The sequence below is a fragment of the Schistocerca gregaria genome, chromosome 3, assembly GCF_023897955.1.
Source record: "Schistocerca gregaria isolate iqSchGreg1 chromosome 3, iqSchGreg1.2, whole genome shotgun sequence".
Classification (NCBI taxonomy): domain Eukaryota; kingdom Metazoa; phylum Arthropoda; class Insecta; order Orthoptera; family Acrididae; genus Schistocerca; species Schistocerca gregaria.
In genome coordinates, this window is record NC_064922.1 from 742,262,034 (window position 1) to 742,281,210 (window position 19,177).

The window sequence follows — 19,177 nt, forward strand, 5'->3', positions numbered from 1 at the left end:
CGATCAAATTACCCTGACGTGGACAAATTAATTTCCTGTGGCAAGAAAATTTATGTGAAGGCTCCGCTACGGGTGCAGAAATTCAAGGAACAAGCACCTTCAACGCCCCTCCCACCTAAACCCATTCTTACCCAATGGGGTTCTTGGCTTAATGCTGCTGAACATTACTGCAACAACTACACCCAAATAAAGACATTCTTCTGTGAGCTTGATAGCGATACATCAAGTGCTATCAAAATTGTGAAAGAAGTTTTTACAGATACATTGTCTCGAAACTTGGCATACATCAACGCCAATTTTTCAGTGATAACAAAAGCTATCAAACGACTGGAAGCTGTTGGCACTCAGCTATGTGAGGCCCTGAGTATTGTGCAACATGTGCAGAGTGAGTTGGGTCGAGTTCGTGGTCATATGGCTGACAAAGTGAAAACCAAATTGCAAAGTGTTCTCCAACGGAATCCTGGGTATTCTACAGTATGCAAAATTAGTGCAATCTTTCAGGGAATACCGCAACATATGAAGAGCTGAACTCCAGTGACCTGGATGCCTTCAAATACGCTCCAGTGACGTCTTGTGAAGTGGAGAGGAGGGGATTTCGCAGGTACAAAACTATCCTCAGCGACAACCGTGGAGCTTTGACAATGGAAAACCTGAAAATGAACCTTGTGATCCAGTGCAACTTTGCAGATACTGAAGATTGACATACGGTATTAAATAATGTGAAACGCTTTAAATACTGTGTAGAAATAAAAACATTGTTTTACTGTTTCAATAGATGATCTTTTCACTGTACTGTAAGTTTAGAAAAAAAAAAAACAGTAAGACATTCAAAAATAGGTGCAAATCAGCCGCAAACCCTACAGAAGGAAAGAACTAAACTTACAATATTTCGAGAAGTGAATTTTGTGTTACTTTATGGTGAATAAAATATTAAATAAACAAACAAGAATGCTTTAAATAAATCTCTATTACGTCATATTTTACACTCCTGGAAATTGAAATAAGAACACCGTGAATTCATTGTCCCAGGAAGGGGAAACTTTATTGACACATTCCTGGGGTCAGATACATCACATGATCACACTGACAGAACCACAGGCACATAGACACAGGCAACAGAGCATGCACAATGTCGGCACTAGTACAGTGTATATCCACCTTTCGCAGCAATGCAGGCTGCTATTCTCCCATGGAGACGATCGTAGAGATGCTGGATGTAGTCCTGTGGAACGACTTGCCATGCCATTTCCACCTGGCGCCTCAGTTGGACCAGCGTTCGTGCTGGACGTGCAGACCGCGTGAGACGACGCTTCATCCAGTCCCAAACATGCTCAATGGGGGACAGATCCGGAGATCTTGCTGGCCAGGGTAGTTGACTTACACCTTCTAGAGCACGTTGGGTGGCACGGGATACATGCGGACGTGCATTGTCCTGTTGGAACAGCAAATTCCCTTGCCGGTCTAGGAATGGTAGAACGATGGGTTCGAAGACGGTTTGGATGTACCGTGCTCTATTCAGTGTCCCCTCGACGATCACCAGAGGTGTACGGCCAGTGTAGGAGATCGCTCCCCACACCATGATGCCGGGTGTTGGCCCTGGGTGCCTCGGTCGTATGCAGTCCTGATTGTGGCGCTCACCTGCACGGCGCCAAACACGCATACGACCATCATTGGCACCAAGGCAGAAGCGACTCTCATCGCTGAAGACGACACGTCTCCATTCGTCCCTCCATTCACGCCTGTCGCGACACCACTGGAGGCGGGCTGCACGATGTTGGGGCGTGAGCGGAAGACGGCCTAACGGTGTGTGGGACCGTAGCCCAGCTTCATGGAGACGGTTGCGAATGGTCCTCGCCGATACCCCTGGAGCAACAGTGTCCCTCATTTGCTGGGAAGTGGCGGTGCGGTCCCCTATGGCACTGCGTAGGATCCTACGGTCTTGGCGTGCATCCGTGCGTCGCTGCGGTCCGGTCCCAGGTCGACGGGCACGTGCACCTTCCGCCGACCACTGGCGACAACATCGATGTACTGTGGAGACCTCACGCCCCACGTGTTGAGCAATTCGGCGGTACGTCCACCCGGCCTCCCGCATGCCCACTATACGCCCTCGCTCAAAGTCCGTCAACTGCACATACGGTTCACGTCCACGCTGTCGCGGCATGCTACCAGTGTTAAAGACTGCGATGGAGCTCCGTATGCCACGGCAAACTGGCTGACACTGACGGCGGCGGTGCACAAATGCTGCGCAGCTAGCGCCATTCGACGGCCAACACCGCGGTTCCTGGTGTGTCCGCTGTGCCGTGCGTGTGGTCATTGCTTGTACAGCCCTCTCGCAGTGTCCGGAGCAAGTATGGTGGGTCTGACACACCGGTGTCAATGTGTTCTTTTTTCCATTTCCAGGAGTGTATTTTTAAGGTCATATTTATGTAAGTTTTAGGCCATACATGCTGGCATATTTCACTGTTTTTTAGGTAATTAAAATGTGGGCTCCACTAATTACGACACACCCTGCGTACAAATGTTACCTGTGACGCCCAAAGACCGCGCACTGGCGCACAGACTAGGCAGAACTTCACGCACGGTTGAGCTCCCTGTTCCAACCGTGTCAGCACCCACACCTGCCCCCACCCCCCACCCCGCTCCTCGCGGCCAGACGGTCGTACTCCTGAGACGGAGCCTCGAGCCGGGCACATTACAGTTACCCACCGTGCTGGCGTCTTGCTAGCGGGCTGCGTTCCGCGCGATCGCCGCGGTGGCTTGCTATAATTACTGGCAATAAGTGAACATTTGAATCCCATCACGGGCTCGGCGGAGCACAAACTGCGCCGTAATTGGGAGGTGGAATCTGGGGACGCCGCAGCGCAGCGGGGCCAGCCGGCTTGGTTTTCCAGCCGATTGAGGCGCGTTCTCATTTAGCCGGCAAGGTCAGCAGCCTCCACACTCCACAGCGCAGTCAGCACTCGCGTCTCACCCGCGGCACACCCTCAGCTGAAGGGAAACGTGTCGCGTGTTCCTGTTCAGTTTCCGCGGGGTCTACCTCAGTTGATAGCGAAAACTGTCACGGTAGAAATATGCGACACCAGAAGCAAAGACGTTCCAGTAAACTGCGAACGTGTGTGTGGCTTCTTTGAGCCGCAACTGACTTCAACAGGAAATATTTTAATAGTTCGTAGAAATGTATTTCAGATATAAAATCCGAGCCGAAATTCTTCTAATGTCTATATGTGAAGTTTGTTTTACGTGAAAGAGACACCAGCCCTTCGCTCAACTCCCAACATGAAGGAATGAGACTTTTCTGTCAAGATTAGCTTCCCACGCACGGGTTGCAATCACTATGGATAATGCTAATGTTTCACTCAGGCAAAAAATTGCTTCAGATCTGGGGCGTAAGTAAACGGAAGAAATTTTTCGTTTTGCAGTGTGTAGCTGGAGTCATTCCAAATAAATATTACTCACCACGTCTTGCATGCGAGGCTCATTGTCGACGGAAAGCGTTTCCAACGGTTTTTAAAGGGCAATTTTTACGTGACAATTCGATAGAGCGGCCTGAAATTAGCGTAATGCTATATTTATTTTATTGACATGTACTTGCAGTAACAAGTACTGCAGCAGCGACAGAGCAGAGCTGTCGCAAGGCGAAAGCAGCCGGTTCTTCTCGGTTTACTGTCCCTGATAAAACATAGTGAGAAGACGCATTACGCTAATTTGAGACCGCTCTATCTAACGGGCACGTAAAAGTGCGCTGTCAAAATCATTTTCTTTGTAACGGAATCCAAAATAGCGCTTTCCGTCCACAGTGGGCGTCGCATAAAAGATATGATCAGCACTATTTCTTTGGGCCGACTCAATCTACACAGTGCAAAAAATAAACTGCAAATATCTGTCAAACACCAGAGAAATTGAGCCATCTGGTACATACGAAGTAATTAAGAACTGGAAGCAAATGTGCGGCCCGGAATAAAATTGAATAACTACATGCACATAAATACTATGTTTTTGCAGATGATCCATTCATCCTATAGGACGAATATAAGCTTCTGAAATTACATATGCCAAATATCTTTCATAAAAGTTATAATTTTCACATATCTAGAACAAAAATAAAACTTATGGCATGGGAAGAAAAAACCCAATCAGAGTGAAGATGATAATTGACACCAAGCTACACAACAAATTTCAGGCTTCACTTATCTCACTTATGGTTTATCATTTAACGATGATTACTCAGTGAAGATAACGCTCCATCGATTCCAATATATGTGGACCAATCCGGCGAACAATGGAGCTTAAGGTGAGAGAAGAGACTGAAATTTTATAAGATTATGGCGGTGCCAACATTCATCTACGGGAGCGTGTGTGAATAAAAAAATTATGGAAAAAATACAATCGTCTGGAATGCTGTTCTTCATATCAGTGAAAATATGTCCCCTAAAAGGCAAAAAATTCAATCAAAGGATGAGGCAGCAATTTAATGTATAGCAGCAATTTAATATATTCTGATCGAATGACAGAATTTCCCATAGCAAGGGAAATAGCGAAACCTATATTTTTAGAATGAAGGGAAATAAGATTTCCAAGCTTACCCTAAGGTGACATCTATCTGCATCTAAACATATATTCCGCAAGCCATCGTGTGGTACGTGGCGGAGGGCACCTTGCACGACTACTATTTCTTTTCTAGTTCCATTCACAAATACAGCGAGGGAAAAATGACTGTCTATATGCCTCTGTACGTGCCCTAGTTTCTCTTGTCTTTGTGGTCCTTACGCGAAACGTGCGTTGGCGGCAGTACAGTCGTTCTGTAGTCACGTTCAAATGTCGGTTTTCTACATTTTCTTGTCAATGATCCTTGAAAAGAAAGTCGCCTTCCCTCCACGGATTCCCCTTTGAACACCCAAACATCCTACCGAAGGAGAGATGTTAAGTGATCCACGAAGAAAAATGAAATCGCAACATGCTAATAGCCTAATCCCGGAAAAGAAAACAACTACCTTACATTTAGACTCAAATTTCTCCCATGGCCTACCTCCACAGGAAATGAGGTAGTATCTCTGAAGGTTTCATTTTAAAAATTAACTGCACACTCTTGTCATGTTACGTGTCGCTTTCGCATTCCGATGCAATCCTAGTCTTTTCTCTGTAGTAAGTAATCAGCTCTTTCAAAGACTCTTACATCTCCTCGTATACCTGATAAGAAAGTACAATTTGCTGCTCCAGTTCGCCCATCTTATCTACGCGAGTGTTTTACACATGACTTTTGAAGTGACCGCAGAAGGTATGAGGACAGTGGATACTTGAGACTAAGGTGCAGCCCTCTCGATCTGTCCATGTTACACTATGTGATAAAAAGTATCCGGACACCCCCAAAAACGTACGTTTTTCAAGTTAGGTGCATTTGCTGCCAAATACTGCCAGGTGCTCCATATCAGCAACCTCAGTAGTCATTATACATCGTGAGAAAGCAGAATGGGGCACTTCGCGGAACTCACGGACTCCGAACGTGGTCAGGTGTTTGAGTGTCACGCGTCTGTACTCGAGATTTCCACACTCCTAAACGTCCCTAGGTCCACTGTTTCCGATGTGATAGTGAAGTGGAAACGTGAAGGGACACGAACAGCACAAAAGTATACAGGCCGACCTTGTCTGCTGTCTGACAGAGGCCGCCGACAGTTGAAAAGGGTCGTAATGTGTAATAGGCAGACATCTATCCAGACCATCACACAGGAATTCTAAACTGCATCAGTATCCATTGCAAGTACTATACAGTTAGCTTGGAGGTGAGCAAACTTTCATGGTCGAGAGCGGCTGCTCATAAGCCACACATCACTCCGGTAAGTGCCAAACGACGCTTCTCTTGGTGTAAGGAGCGTAAACATTGGACGACTGAACAGTGGAAAAACGTTGTGGGGAGTGACAAATCACGGGACACAATGTGGCGATCCGATGGCAGGGTGTGTGTATGATGAATGCCGGGTGAACGTCATCTGCCAGCGTGTGTAGTGCTAACAGTAAAATTCAGAAGGGTGGAGAGGGCTTGCACCCTTTGTTGTTTTGCGTGGCACTATCACAGCACAGGCCTACATTGATATTTAAAGCACCTTGTTGCTTCCCACTGTTGAAGAGAAATTTGGGGATGGCAATTGCATCTTTCAACAAGATCGAGCACCTGTTCATAACGCACGGTCTGTGGCGGGATGGTTACAGGACAATAACATCCCTGTAATGGATTGGCCTCCCCAGGGTACTGACCTTAATCATATAGAACACCTTTGGGATGAAACTTCCTGGCAGATTAAAACTGGCAGAAGTAAAGCTTTGAGGACGGGGCGAGAGTCGTGCTTGGCTAGCTCAGTTGGTAGAGCACTTGCCCGCGAAAGGCAAAGGTCCCGAGTTCGAGTCTCGGTCCGGCACAAATTTTTAATATGCCAGGAAGTTTCATATCAGCGCACACTCCGCTACAGAGTGAAAATCTCATTCTGGCACCTTTGGGGTGTTTATGAACGCCGACTTCGTGCAAGGCCTCACCGACCGACATCGATACCTCTCCTCAGTGCAGCACGCCATGAAGAATGGGCTGCCATTCTCCAAGAAACCTTCCAGCACCTGATTGAACGTATGCCTGCGAGAGTGAAAGCTATCATGAAGACTAATAGTGGGCCAACACTATATTGAATTCCAGCATTATCGATGGAGGACGCCACGAACTTTTACGTCATTTTCTGCCAGGTGTCCGGATATTTTTGATCACACTGTGTACGCCGTACTGGACCGTTAAATGTTTTCTTACATCGGTTGCAAAATTTGCCGAAGCCCTATCATATATGTACCATATTCCCCAACGTCCGGCAAGGGGAATATCCTCAAGCTTTCCTGGACGACCCCACGGCAGAAATCAAAAGCACCATCGTTTTTAAAGTTTGCTTGGAAGGATGTGTGGTCTGGTGAGATGCCACCTGAAACCCCTAGCCAAACATTCTATGAGAAACCTTCCTGACATTGCCACTCACGAAGAACATGTTTGTGTAAGCTAAATTTGAGCCCAACTGATTGGGGACTTAACCGAGAAGAAGACTAGAGTAGTCCGTGCAGTTTTGGACATGATCTGCCAAAAATAGTCACACACTCCTTGACAGTAATGAGACCTCGTCGACTGGCCATGGGGCCTACAGAATACCATGACACGGCTGTCCAAATCGTTACCGAATCACCGCCATTTTTCACTTTTGGGGCGTAAGCTCGATCATCAGTTGACCATCCTATAAATGCGCGGTCTTCCGCCGGCAGTGTCAGTCTCAAGACTCATCTGACCAAATGGCATCCTTCTATCACTCCACAGTCCTTGTTTAAGACTTCAGTACGATGTTTCCCTGTTTCGATCATTGGCATCACTGATGAGTAGTCTGTCCTTCCAGCTAGACCTGCAGTTGTCTCTTATGGAACTCCCTTCGTGTTGTTTTCGTGCTGACTGGGTTCGCGAGTGCGACTTCAGTTCTGCGATGACTTTTTCATGTGCCATCCTCTTACACACATTCGTCCGCGTTGCAACTTATCGGATGACGTTTTACCGCTTTCCCTGTTTGGTGCCTCTTGAAACACCAAACACTTCGCCTCCCCTGGTTACGGAAGCACCCACCATACGAGTAGCAAAATTTTGTCCACATTCGAATTCACTTCGCTCTTACATAACGCACTCACAACTATACAGAATACTGTTATGACCCGACCGACACATGCAACGTACTGACGACATCACATAGGTACCGTACGTGGTCAAATGCAACATCACAACGTGCAGGCTTGGCTGGCATCATACATTTCGCGCGGTGTTTCCGTATTTTTGTCCAACTGTTGCAAGTGGGCGATGCCGACAGTTCAGACTGTAGCATCTGCGACCTCTGGTGCGAGTATAATAAACAGGACGCTAGCATAAACTCTGACATGCGGCGTACCAACGATGAATGGACACACCAAGCAGATACATTAGAAATGATCTCCAATACCACACATATAAGCAAATAACTAAATGAAACCGAACAAACATTGGCTTGCTAGCGACGGACAGACAAATAGCGAGCTTAGGGTGTGCAGAGGAGCTTCAGATGAGCTACAACCCTCGGCTACAACAGCTCGGAATATTTTAATACGAGTAAATTGCAATAATTGTTACAAACAGCGGGGACACGGAAATTAAAGGTAAATTCATCATTTCTCGAGAGCACAGACTTGGAACAAACAATAGTGGACGCCAGTAGTAAAACAGGTCTCGCGTAAAAAGTCAGCTCTCTCGCCTGCCGTGGGGTAAAAAGGAGGATCCCGAAGTTTGGAACTGTTGCTGTGGCAAGGCGCGGGGAAATACTGCAGGTGGAACGGTGCACGCGCTGCGGAAGAGCACTCAGTGAAGAGTTTGTATGTGCTGTGGGCTACGGTACCTTTGTGGCGAGCGCGGGTGTCCTTCCGTGGAGCGTCCAGAAGCGCCGCGGGCGACCGCTGGCCGCTGAAGCCGTGGGGCAGACCAGCCGCCACAGCACAATCCGCGACACGCCCCCTCTGCGCGCACGCGCTCTAGCGCTGCCAACCTGGCGCGCCGTCCACGCCTACGCCGGTCTGCCACCTGCCGACAACACCCACAATGCATGCTGTTGCACCCTAGTCCAACACACACACAATCATACAGGGTGTCCCATTGTAACTATCTGTACAGAAGAAAAATAAAAAAAAAATGTATCAAGGAAATTTTGTTTAGCAACGAAAGAGACATTAACCATCACGACTACTACTGTTTTATTAACTTTGTTCGTTACGAATTAATAAACAACAGAGGCATTTTTATATGGCACCCTATATTTATTTTAAATGTATGTGAAATCTTACGGGACTTAACTGCTAAGATCATCAGTCCCTAAGCTTACACACTACTTAACCTACATTATCCTAAGGACAAACACACACACAGCCATGCCCGAGGGAGGACTCGAACCTCCGTCGGTACCAGCTTATTTTATTTAGTAAGCCACTTCTTTATCTGGTAATGATCTGTTAAAGACCAGTTCAAAAAAGTATCACCGAGTGCCCTCTTCTGCGCCGCTACTCAGTACCGATATAACGTACCTAATCCACTTGCTACAGTTGATATTAAACAAATGGAAACACAAAGAAAAGGAGCACCGGTCATTCAGTCAACAGTCTTCAAAGGTTTGTGTGAGTTACGAAGCACAACAATTCACATATATATCTAGTATAACGTGTAGAACTTTTAGATTACAGAATATCATCTGAAACTATAATAACTTATTGACACTATTCGTCTAACATTGATTTCTCACTCGTAATAAAAGGTTTATGGATTGCTACGAAATGGGAAAGATCTCAAGCAATTTTAATGTTTCTCTTGGCAGTTTTCAGTAAAAAAAACTGTTTTTAGAATTCCGTACCTCAATCGGTAAAAACGGAACCCGTACTGGATCACTTTTTGTCCATCTGTCTATCCGTCCGACTGTTAAAATCCCTTTTCGGAACTGGTACACTTATCAAGTTGAAATTTACGTCACATACTAAGGTCTACAGCTCTTTGGCAATTTACAAAAAGTAAGCTTCTAAGTCAATGCAAATGTTCAAATGAGTGTGAAATCTTTTGTGACTTAACTACTAAGGTCATCAGCCCCTAACCTTACACACTGCTTAACCTAAACTATCCTAAGGACAAACATACATACCCATGCCCGAGGGAGAACTCGAACCTCCGATGGAATCAGCCGCACAGTCCACGACTGCAGCCCCTCAGACCACTCGGCTACTCCCGCGCGGCTAAGTCAATGCAGTCAAAAGACTTGGTCAGTTCTGCCACATATTTACATACTCGCAAACTCACTCGTAAAAACCTACAGGTTACTTCCTGTTGACCTAGGACAATGAAATTTGCCTGGAAGTAAGGTTTCAGAGTACAAGTAAACGAAAAAAAATCTGAAAATTGTTAGTTTCTAATTATATTTCTTATCCGACTGCCAGTCCGTCTGTTACGACCCCTTCTTATCACGAAATTACACAAAAACCAAAACCTAAAACTTACAGTTCAAACAGTCTCGAAATTCCTTGGACAAATATCCTGCCAGTGTCTAAATCCATAACAGGCAAAAATCATCGAGATTCTCGATTCCCAGGATGAATGAACTCTCCACATGCACAGTTAAGTTTGTACGGCATTCCCACTAGCGTAAGTCCTTCTCGGACTTGGCCATTTTTTAAAAAACGATTTCATGTTACGAGATTGCAGAACAGTCCGAACAGGCTTAAAAACAAACTAAAATTTCGTATCATTTTTGCTTTCTTTTAGTAATTTGTAGCACTGCATTAATGCTTTTTAGCGAAATAGATCAGTGGGCTATCATTTTCTTTGACAGGTAATGTGAAACGAATTCGAACGAAAGAGCAATTGTTTTCACTGTGGAGTGTCAATAAAGAGTCACTTCCTGTAAGCTGTCAAATTTCGTAGCTGCAGCGGAATGCTGCCATTGCGGATGGTTTGCTAGGAACGCATGGCAAGTCGCGCCCTAAGCACGAAACAGAAATTCGATTTACATTCTTAGGCCGTAGTAATGGCAGTAGTACCAGAAGAAGAATAAGTAGATGGAAGAGGAGGAGGAGGAAAATATAATGTAGAGGAAGTGCTCTGAATGTAATTCTTCGAAGGAAATCATATGTATTTGGATAGCTATATGTCGGTAGCACTACCCGCTCTCAGTGAGAGGTTTATTAAGTTATCGTTAAAACAGTTTGACACGCTGAATACTTTCGCAGAGTATAACTGCAAACATTGCTTAAAAAGATTACCGCGAAACGTTCGCTATTTGGGAAATACTTGTTTGTATCCAATTACAACAAAGTATACTCGTATCTCAATTGTTCGCAGCTCGTTGTCTAGCGGGCGCGTTCTCGCTTCCCGAGCACGGGGTCCCGGGTTAGATTCCCACCGGGGTCAGCGATTTGCACCTGCCTCGAGATGACTGGGTGTTTGTGTTGTCATTATCATTCATGCAAGTGGCAAGATTTGACTGAGGAAAGATTGGGAATTTGTACGGGCGCTGATAACCTCGTAGTTGAGCGCCCCACAATCCAAACATCATCACCATAAGCATCATATCTTAATTAGACCGTTACCAATGGAGTGCTAAGGCAAAAAACTATAAAGAATATGATCAACATGCAAGTGACTAGCGAATTATTATTATCGAGTCATCAGTCTTCTAACTAGTTTGATGCGACCCGCCACGTACTTCTCTCCAGAGCCGTCCTCTCCATCCTAAGAGTAGCACTTGCAACCTACGTCCTCAATTACTTGTTGAATGTACTCCAATCTCTGTCTTCCCCTACAGTTTTTACCCTCTGACGTTCCCTCTAGTACCAAATTAGTGGTGATGCCCCAACAGATGTCAGTATTTTCCAGTTGTTCCTTTCTACGCCGACTCTGTTACCTTATCAGTAGACCTAATTTTCAACATTCTTCTTTAACATCACATCTCATACGCTGCTCTTCTCTTCTGCTCCAGTTTTCCCACAGTTCATGTTTCGCAACTATACAACGCTGTGCTCCAAACGAGCATTCTCAGTAATTTCTTCCTCAGATTACGGCCTACGTTGGATGCTATTAGACTTCTTATTCGCCAGAAATGCCCTCTTTAACTGTGCTAGTCCAGTGATCGTATCCAATTTGCTTCGCCTATCACGTGTTATTTTGCTTCCAGTGTAGCAGAATTCCATAGTTTCGTCTACTTTGTGGTCACCAGTTTTGATTTGAGTTTATTGTTAATCGCATTTCTGCTACTCCCTACTGCTTTCGTCTTTCTTCAGTTTACTCTTAATCCATATTTTGTAAGACTCTTGATTCCATTCAACAGGTCCTGTAATTCTTCTTCATTTTCACGGCAGATAGCAATGTTTTTAGCGAATTTTATCGTTGATAAAGCAGACACAAAGCAACTCAATTTTGTGCTCTGCTATGAAGCGTAACCTACGAATCGTACCTAGAACAGTAGGCTCTGGGTGCTGCAAGTCCACTGTCTGCGATGGCTGCACAGACAATTTCTCGTCTCTCTACAGAGCGGAGTTCGCTCACCACACCCTGGCCTTCGCCGTACGCCGACGTCGCGAGATAATAGCCAGCAGCAGTGGCTTTACTACTTCCTGCGACGACACCTGTTGTTGGCAACAGGTCTGAGAAACTCTTTACATCTAGCAGCACAAAAAAGGTGCGTGTCTCGCCATTCAGAAAACAGACTAAGTTCTCTTTGGCCACGTTCGTGGACAATATAGCATTTCAATATAATTTAAAAAATGGCCAGGTGCGAGTAGATATCGCTCACTGAAGGTTCTGTACAAACTTAATTAAGTATGCAGACAGTTCACCCTTCGCGGTTATGCATACAGATAGTTCACCCATTCCGGGAATCGAAGATCTCGACTATTTTTGCCTGCTATCGACATTGATACTGGTAAGGTATCTTTCAGTTTCAAGTTTGAGGTCGGAAAACAAAGGGCAACAGAAATATTCATTTCGTGTGATAGAATTACAAATTAACAACTGTCTAATTTTTTTTCCTTCACTTGTACTATAAAACCATTCTTACTACCAAATTCCATGGTTCTACATGTCCTCTAATTGTATTCACTCAGGAGCTTAATTTTTTTACACCGCAAAAGGATTGTAGACATCACTAAGTGAAAAATTTCAACTTGATACGTCTACCCTTTCCTGTGAAAAAGGTGTCTTAAGACGAAGGGACAGATAGACAGCAGTAGGATAACAAATGACCAAAAATTTTTTGTGATATAATTACAAATTAACAAATACGCATTCTCCCCTTTACTTGTACTATGAAACTTTTTTTCTTGCCAAATTTCAAGATTCTAGACCAACGGGAAACACCCTATGGCTTTTCATGAATGAGACTGCGAGTATCAAAACATGTGACATGAATGGCCGTATCTTTTGCGTACAATGACTAATAAGCTTCACCATTTTGCATCGACAAGATAAGTTGGACCTTGATATTTGACATAAATTTCAACTTGATATGTCTACTAATTCCTGAGAGAAAAGGTCTTTAACAGTCGGAAAGACAAACAGACAAATGGATAGCAAAATGATGCTGTAAGGGTCCCGTTTTTACTGACTGAGATACAGAATACGCTACGACGATAGCAGAAATATTTAAATATTACGGCATTTCTTATTTACAATCAACATTTCTGGCAATCCCAATCTTTAGAATTTTTCTCTTCTTCTAAGCAGCTATTATGAAGTTTCTTTCCGAATTGTTTCGAGCTTTATCTGATGACCGAACGATCTTGCCGCTATATCATTAATTATCTCACTGTTAAAGTCGATCCTGGTTCTTTTGCTGATATCTTTTTGAGTTTAACTGCTATCTTGACTTATTTTTTTAAGATTTTCTTTTACTATCCACGTCATCATTTATTTCACATAAGCAAGATTAGAACTGAGATTCAGAAGTGTTACGTTACACACTGGCAAGCTCTATGTGACTGAAAGAATAATTTCTGCAGCATTTCAATTTTATTACAACATGTAAAGTCAGTCGGTATTTATGAAGACGGGATGACTGTCCATAAGGGTTCATTTGTTTGCTGTCACACAGCAGGAGTGCTGATGCTCTTTGCCAGAATACAGTTCTGTAACATGGAATTATTGAGTTCAAAAACAGTTCAGAAAAATTAACTTCGCTCCTATTTCTATAATATAGCGTTTTCATAGAAAGATTTCTAGTGATAAGAAATTTTTGAAGTATAGCCTCCAGTAGAAATATCGCGATACGTAATCATCTTTGTCTTTGTTGCCAAATTTTTAATCCGTAATGAGTTTGGCATGCTGGTTCTACACACCTATTGGTATTTGCATCTCGGCTATTGGAACAAGCACAAGGAGATATACAGCTTTCGATATTAGAAGCTCCGCAAACAGGTGAATACCACGAAAAGTTGCAACAAATACATGAAAGAGGTTGCCTGCACTCAGCTTGTTTTTACTATCACGAGACAGGTGAGAGAGTTTCAAGGATATGGTTAGCGAGTTGGCTTGGCAGTCATTATAATAAAAGGCATTTTTCGTTGTAGTGAGATCTTTTTGCTAAATTATATTTGATAGCTTCCTGCTCTGTATACCAAAATATTTTGTGGACTGACACCTACATAGGACGAAATGATCACCATGGCAGCCTAAGAGAAATCAGAGCTTTCACAAAATTGATTTAGGAGTTTATTTTCTCCATATGACATTCGAGAGTGCAAAACACTAAGGAAATATGTGAAGTTCCAACATACTGATGAAGGAGAGGACTAGCAACTTGGGTTTTAAACTTTTATTTTCTTCCAATATCCGCCGTCATTTCTCTGCTGTGAATAGTTTCGGACCACCACGTCCATTTTCACAGCACGGCCGCATACGTAAATATAATCATGGAGTTCCTGCCAATGTACTTGCGAGTAACTAATTATTAATTATTCCTAACTAATAATCATTACATAAATATAAAATGATAGACTTCGTTTGGGTATACAATGCGATTTCTAACCAGTCGAAGTAATCATGTAGTTCAGGGGTGTACAGAATTGCTAGTATCCCGTGCCACGAATCCCCTCCCGTTACGACGTAAAAAATTTAAAAAAAAGAAAAAAACACAAAAAACCGTGCCGTAAGACCAAGTTATTATTTCCAATTGGGATCCCCTTCTCCAATGCCAGATGGACAGGAGTCAAAGGAACTAACTTTTATAAGGACGCGCTATCTCCTTTCCAGGAGGAGAAAAAAAAATCACAAGAAGGAATGGAGAAGGGCGGGTCGCATGCGGCCCACAGTCTGTGCATTCCTGATGTGGATGGTTCTTCTTTGGAGTGTGTGAGTCATACATGAACAAAACGTTTCTTCTGTATGATTCGTCGATTCACAGCAATTTTTCTTCGATTTCCGTGGCAGACTTGGTCCATTTGGTCACTGGCAATGGAAGTTGTTTTAATTAAGTTTTTTTTTTTCTTTCCGGAAACGTCGGAAGGAGCCTGCTTTGTGCGTATTTAACCGGTGACCAACTTCTCTGAATATACGTAATACCTACAATGGCAGCTGGAAATGGTTCCTTGTGGAGACAGTACACCAACGTAGCGGGACAGATTTAGCGTGCTGACGTTGCGGCGTCTCAGCCCGAGACGATGCCAGCTAGGAGTTTCAGCGGCAGACGAAAAGAAAAAGCGCGCAGCAGGAAGAGGGACGAATATAATCTCATTGCCCACCATGCAAATTACATGCGAGAACGCTGCAGGCGGCGCGGCGTGGGGAAGACAAAAGCCGTCCGAGCGGAACTCGGCTCACAGAGGCTGCTGCGGCTGCCGCCGTCCGACGCAAAAGTCTTCCGTCTCGGCCGTGACTCACACTGTGTCTCACCAGCCAGGAGCGGACGGCAGATGGGACTTGTCAGGAGACATCCCGCTGAGAAAGAGAGTGACTGTCAGGAAACTTCTGAGAGAAATGCAGTTAATTGGGAGTCAACGAGCAGTTGTTAACATGCCGTTCTCTTACAGAGGAATTAGTGAGTTCGAAAATAAGTGACAGGCCAATGGTTTTTGGCTCCACGATCAATGGCTACCACCTTACGGTACACCAAGAGCGAATCTAAAACGAATCTTTCACCGGAGTGTGTGCTGCCTTGAAATTTCACGGCAAGTTGAAACTGAATACCAAATAAGAATATGAATGCGAACAGCGGAGTCGGTAAGAGCAGAGCCCCAAATACGCAAGATTCCGGTTGCCGGCAAACACTTTCAATCGGGCAGGAAGTTTCATAGTATGAGCGAATGATCTGTTTCTGTTCACACGTCAGGCTCAGATTGCTGTCGATTGTTACAGTTTCAACACCTTATTCTTGATCTTCCCACGTATCTTCCATAATTGTAAAGCACGATTTACATCGAGATTCTTATTAGTTGTCATCACCACTTGGGGAACATCTTCTGCATGTTTCATGTTGTCCTGTAGATATATTTTCTAAGGTTAGAGCCAGTTCATTAATCCAATATTTGGCTTTATGACGTCTTTACAGAGTTTATTTTAGACTGACTATACCACGTCTTTATGAACGGTTTCTGGCAAACACACAATTTGGGCATAGGAACCACTTGCTTCTGTGATGAGGTACCAAGCACTTTACATCAGAGACAAATACTTCTTTGCTGCGTCCTCCCTGTCAAGAAATCCTCAGTCAAATTAGGAATCTCGTTTCATATCCCACATCTCGTTTGATATCCCACACGGACGAGCTTTTGCTAACAACCGTTAGTTTGGTGCTGCGTCAAACGTTCAGTCTACTGGATACGAGGTTTACTTGGGACAGTTCTGTCTCATCAGTATTCTGACTGGTTTGCTGCGGCCCGCCACGAATTCCTCTCCTGTGCCAACCACTAACGTCTTCGATTATTGCTGGATGTGTTCCAATCTCCATCTTCCTCTGCAGTCTTTGCCCTCTACAGTTCCCTCTAGTACCTTGAAAGTCATTCCCTGATGTCTTAACAGATATTCTGCCATCATGTCCTTTCTCCTTGTCAGTATTTTCCACATATTCCTTTCCGCTCTGATGCTGCGTAGAACCTTCTCATTCCTTACCTTATCCGTCCACCTAATTTTCAACAATCGCATTTAGCACCACATCTCAAATGCTTCGGTTCTCTTCTGTTCCGGATTTCCCACAACCCATGTTTCACTCTATTACAACGTTGTGCTCCAAACGTAGATTCCCAGAAATTTCTTTCTCACATTAAGGCGTATGTCTGATACTAGTAGACTTCTCTTGACCAGGAATGCCCTTGTTGTGAGTGTTAATTTGCTTTTGATGCCCTCCTTGCTCCGTCCGTCACGGGTTATTTTGTTGCCTAGGTAGTAGAAAGCCTTAACTTCATCTACTTCGTGACCATCAACCCTGATCTTAAGTTTCTCGCTGTTTCCTTTCTGCTACTTTTCATTACTTTAGCATTTCTTCGATTTACTCTCAGTCCATTTTCTGTACTCATTATATTGTTCATTCCATTCAGCAAGTCCTGTAATTCTTCATCATTTTAACTCAGGATACCAATCCAATCAGTGAATCGTATCATTGATATCCTTTCAACTTGAGTTCTAATTCCACTCCCAAACCTTCCTTTTATTTCCACCATTGCTTCTTCGATATACAGAATGAACAGTCGGGGAGAAAAACTACATCCCTGTTTTAGACCCTTTTTTGGTCTGAGCAATTCGTTCTTGGTCGTCCACTCTTATTATTCCTTCTTGGCTCTTGTACATATTTTATATTACCCGTGTGTTCCTATAATTTAACCCTATTTTTCTCAGAACATATTGTACCGTTTGACACTGTCTAACGCTTTTTTCGAGGGCGACAAATCCTATGAACGCCTCTTGATTTTTCTTTAGTATTGCTTCCGTTATCAACTGCAACGACAGAATTGCGTCTCTGATGCCTCCACCTTTTTTAAAGCCGAACTGATCGTCATTTAACATATCAATTTTCTGTTCCATTCCTGTGTATTATACTCTTCGTAAACAACATGGATGCATGAGTTGTTAAGCTGACTGCGATAATTCTCGGACCTGTCAGCTCTTGCAAACTTCGGAACAGTGTGGATGAAATATTCTCGAAAATCAGATGGTATGTCACAAGTCATACATTTTACACACAGACGTGAACAGTCGGTTTGTTGCCACCTCCCAGAATGATTTTAGAAATTCTGATGGAATGTTATTTATCTCATGTGGCTTATTTGATCCGACGTCCTCAAAAACTCTCCTAAATTCTGATTCTAATACTGGATCCTCTGTCTATTCTAAGCCGATTCCTGTTTCTTCTTTTAGCACATCAGACAAATCTTCCCCTCACAGATGCCTTCAATGTATTCTTTCCACCCGCTCTCTCCTCTGTATTTAACAGTGCAATTCCCGTTGGACTCGCATTAGGGAGGACGACGGTTCAATCCCGTCTCCAGCCAACCTGATTTAGGTTTTCCGTGATTTTCCAAATTCGTTTCAGGCAAATGCCGGGATGGTTCCTTTGAAAGGGCACGGCCGAGTTCCTTCCCAATCCTTCCCTAACCCGAGCTTGAGCTCCGTCTCTAATGACCTCGTTGTGGACGGGTCGTTAAACACTAACCACCACCACCAATTCCCGTTGCACTCTTAAAGTTACCACCCTCATTTTAAATTTCACCGAAGGTTGATTTGACTTTCTGTATGTTGAGTAAGTCCCTCTGAATATCATACCTTTACCGATTTCTTCACATTTTGCATGCAACCATTTCGTCTTAGTTTCCCTCCACATCTTGTTATTTCATTCCTCAGTGAGTTGTATTTCTGTATTCCTGAATTTCCCTCAACATTTTTGTAACTCCTTCTTTCGTCGATCAAATGAAGTATTTCTTCTGTTACCCACGGTTTCTTCGCGGTTACTTTCTTTGTATCTATGTTTTTCTATCCAACCTGAGGTAGGAGCGGGGGATTATGAGAATGTTAGTTGGTTAGTGGGCAAACTTACCACTTCACGTGAAGTGAGAGCCCGTCAAATGTAAAGTGAGCTGAATGTCTACAAGAGAGCTTCTAGAACATGTGGCGTCGTACGCTAAGTATACCACCACTGCAGCAGGTACAGAGCAGAGTAATGAACAACGCGTGGTCGCGGTGGGCAGTGCAGGCGGACAGGGATGAGAAAAGACACTGGCAGGCGCTTGTGCGGGCGGCGGCACTGCTGTGTCCAGATTTAGCGCCGCTGCCTTAATTATAGCGGCGGCGGCGCACAACAAACATGTGTGCCACTCACCCTGCCGCAGTACACACCACCTGTCGCGCGTCTCGGCCGACAGCAACGCGCCGCTCACACGCTCCGACCGCTGTTTGTGGGTCACCCGGTTACCTCATGCATCACTGCCGTACATTTCAGGAGTATAACGCATCACCGCTTAATCCGTAATCTTCGTGATCATCATCTACTAAAAGTATCGCAGCAGCCCTCCAATTCTTTCGTCTGCAAGCGCACGCGCGCGAACGCATGCAACCACGCACACACACACACACACACACACACACACACACACACACACACATACACGCACGCACGCACGCACGCACAGTGTT

The 19,177-nt window shown here is 44.3% G+C and overlaps 1 protein-coding gene across 2 annotated transcripts in view; it reads right to left on the reverse strand.

Annotated features, from left to right (window-relative positions):
- Positions 1–19,177, reverse strand: part of LOC126353835 (ecdysone receptor) — a 1,466,551-nt gene that overhangs the window by 999,788 nt on the left and 447,586 nt on the right. For both annotated transcript variants that reach the window (XM_050002968.1, XM_050002967.1), the window contains exon 2: positions 8,430–8,611. The gene's annotated coding sequence lies outside the window, so the exon portion shown is untranslated. The remainder of the gene's footprint in view (positions 1–8,429; positions 8,612–19,177) is intronic.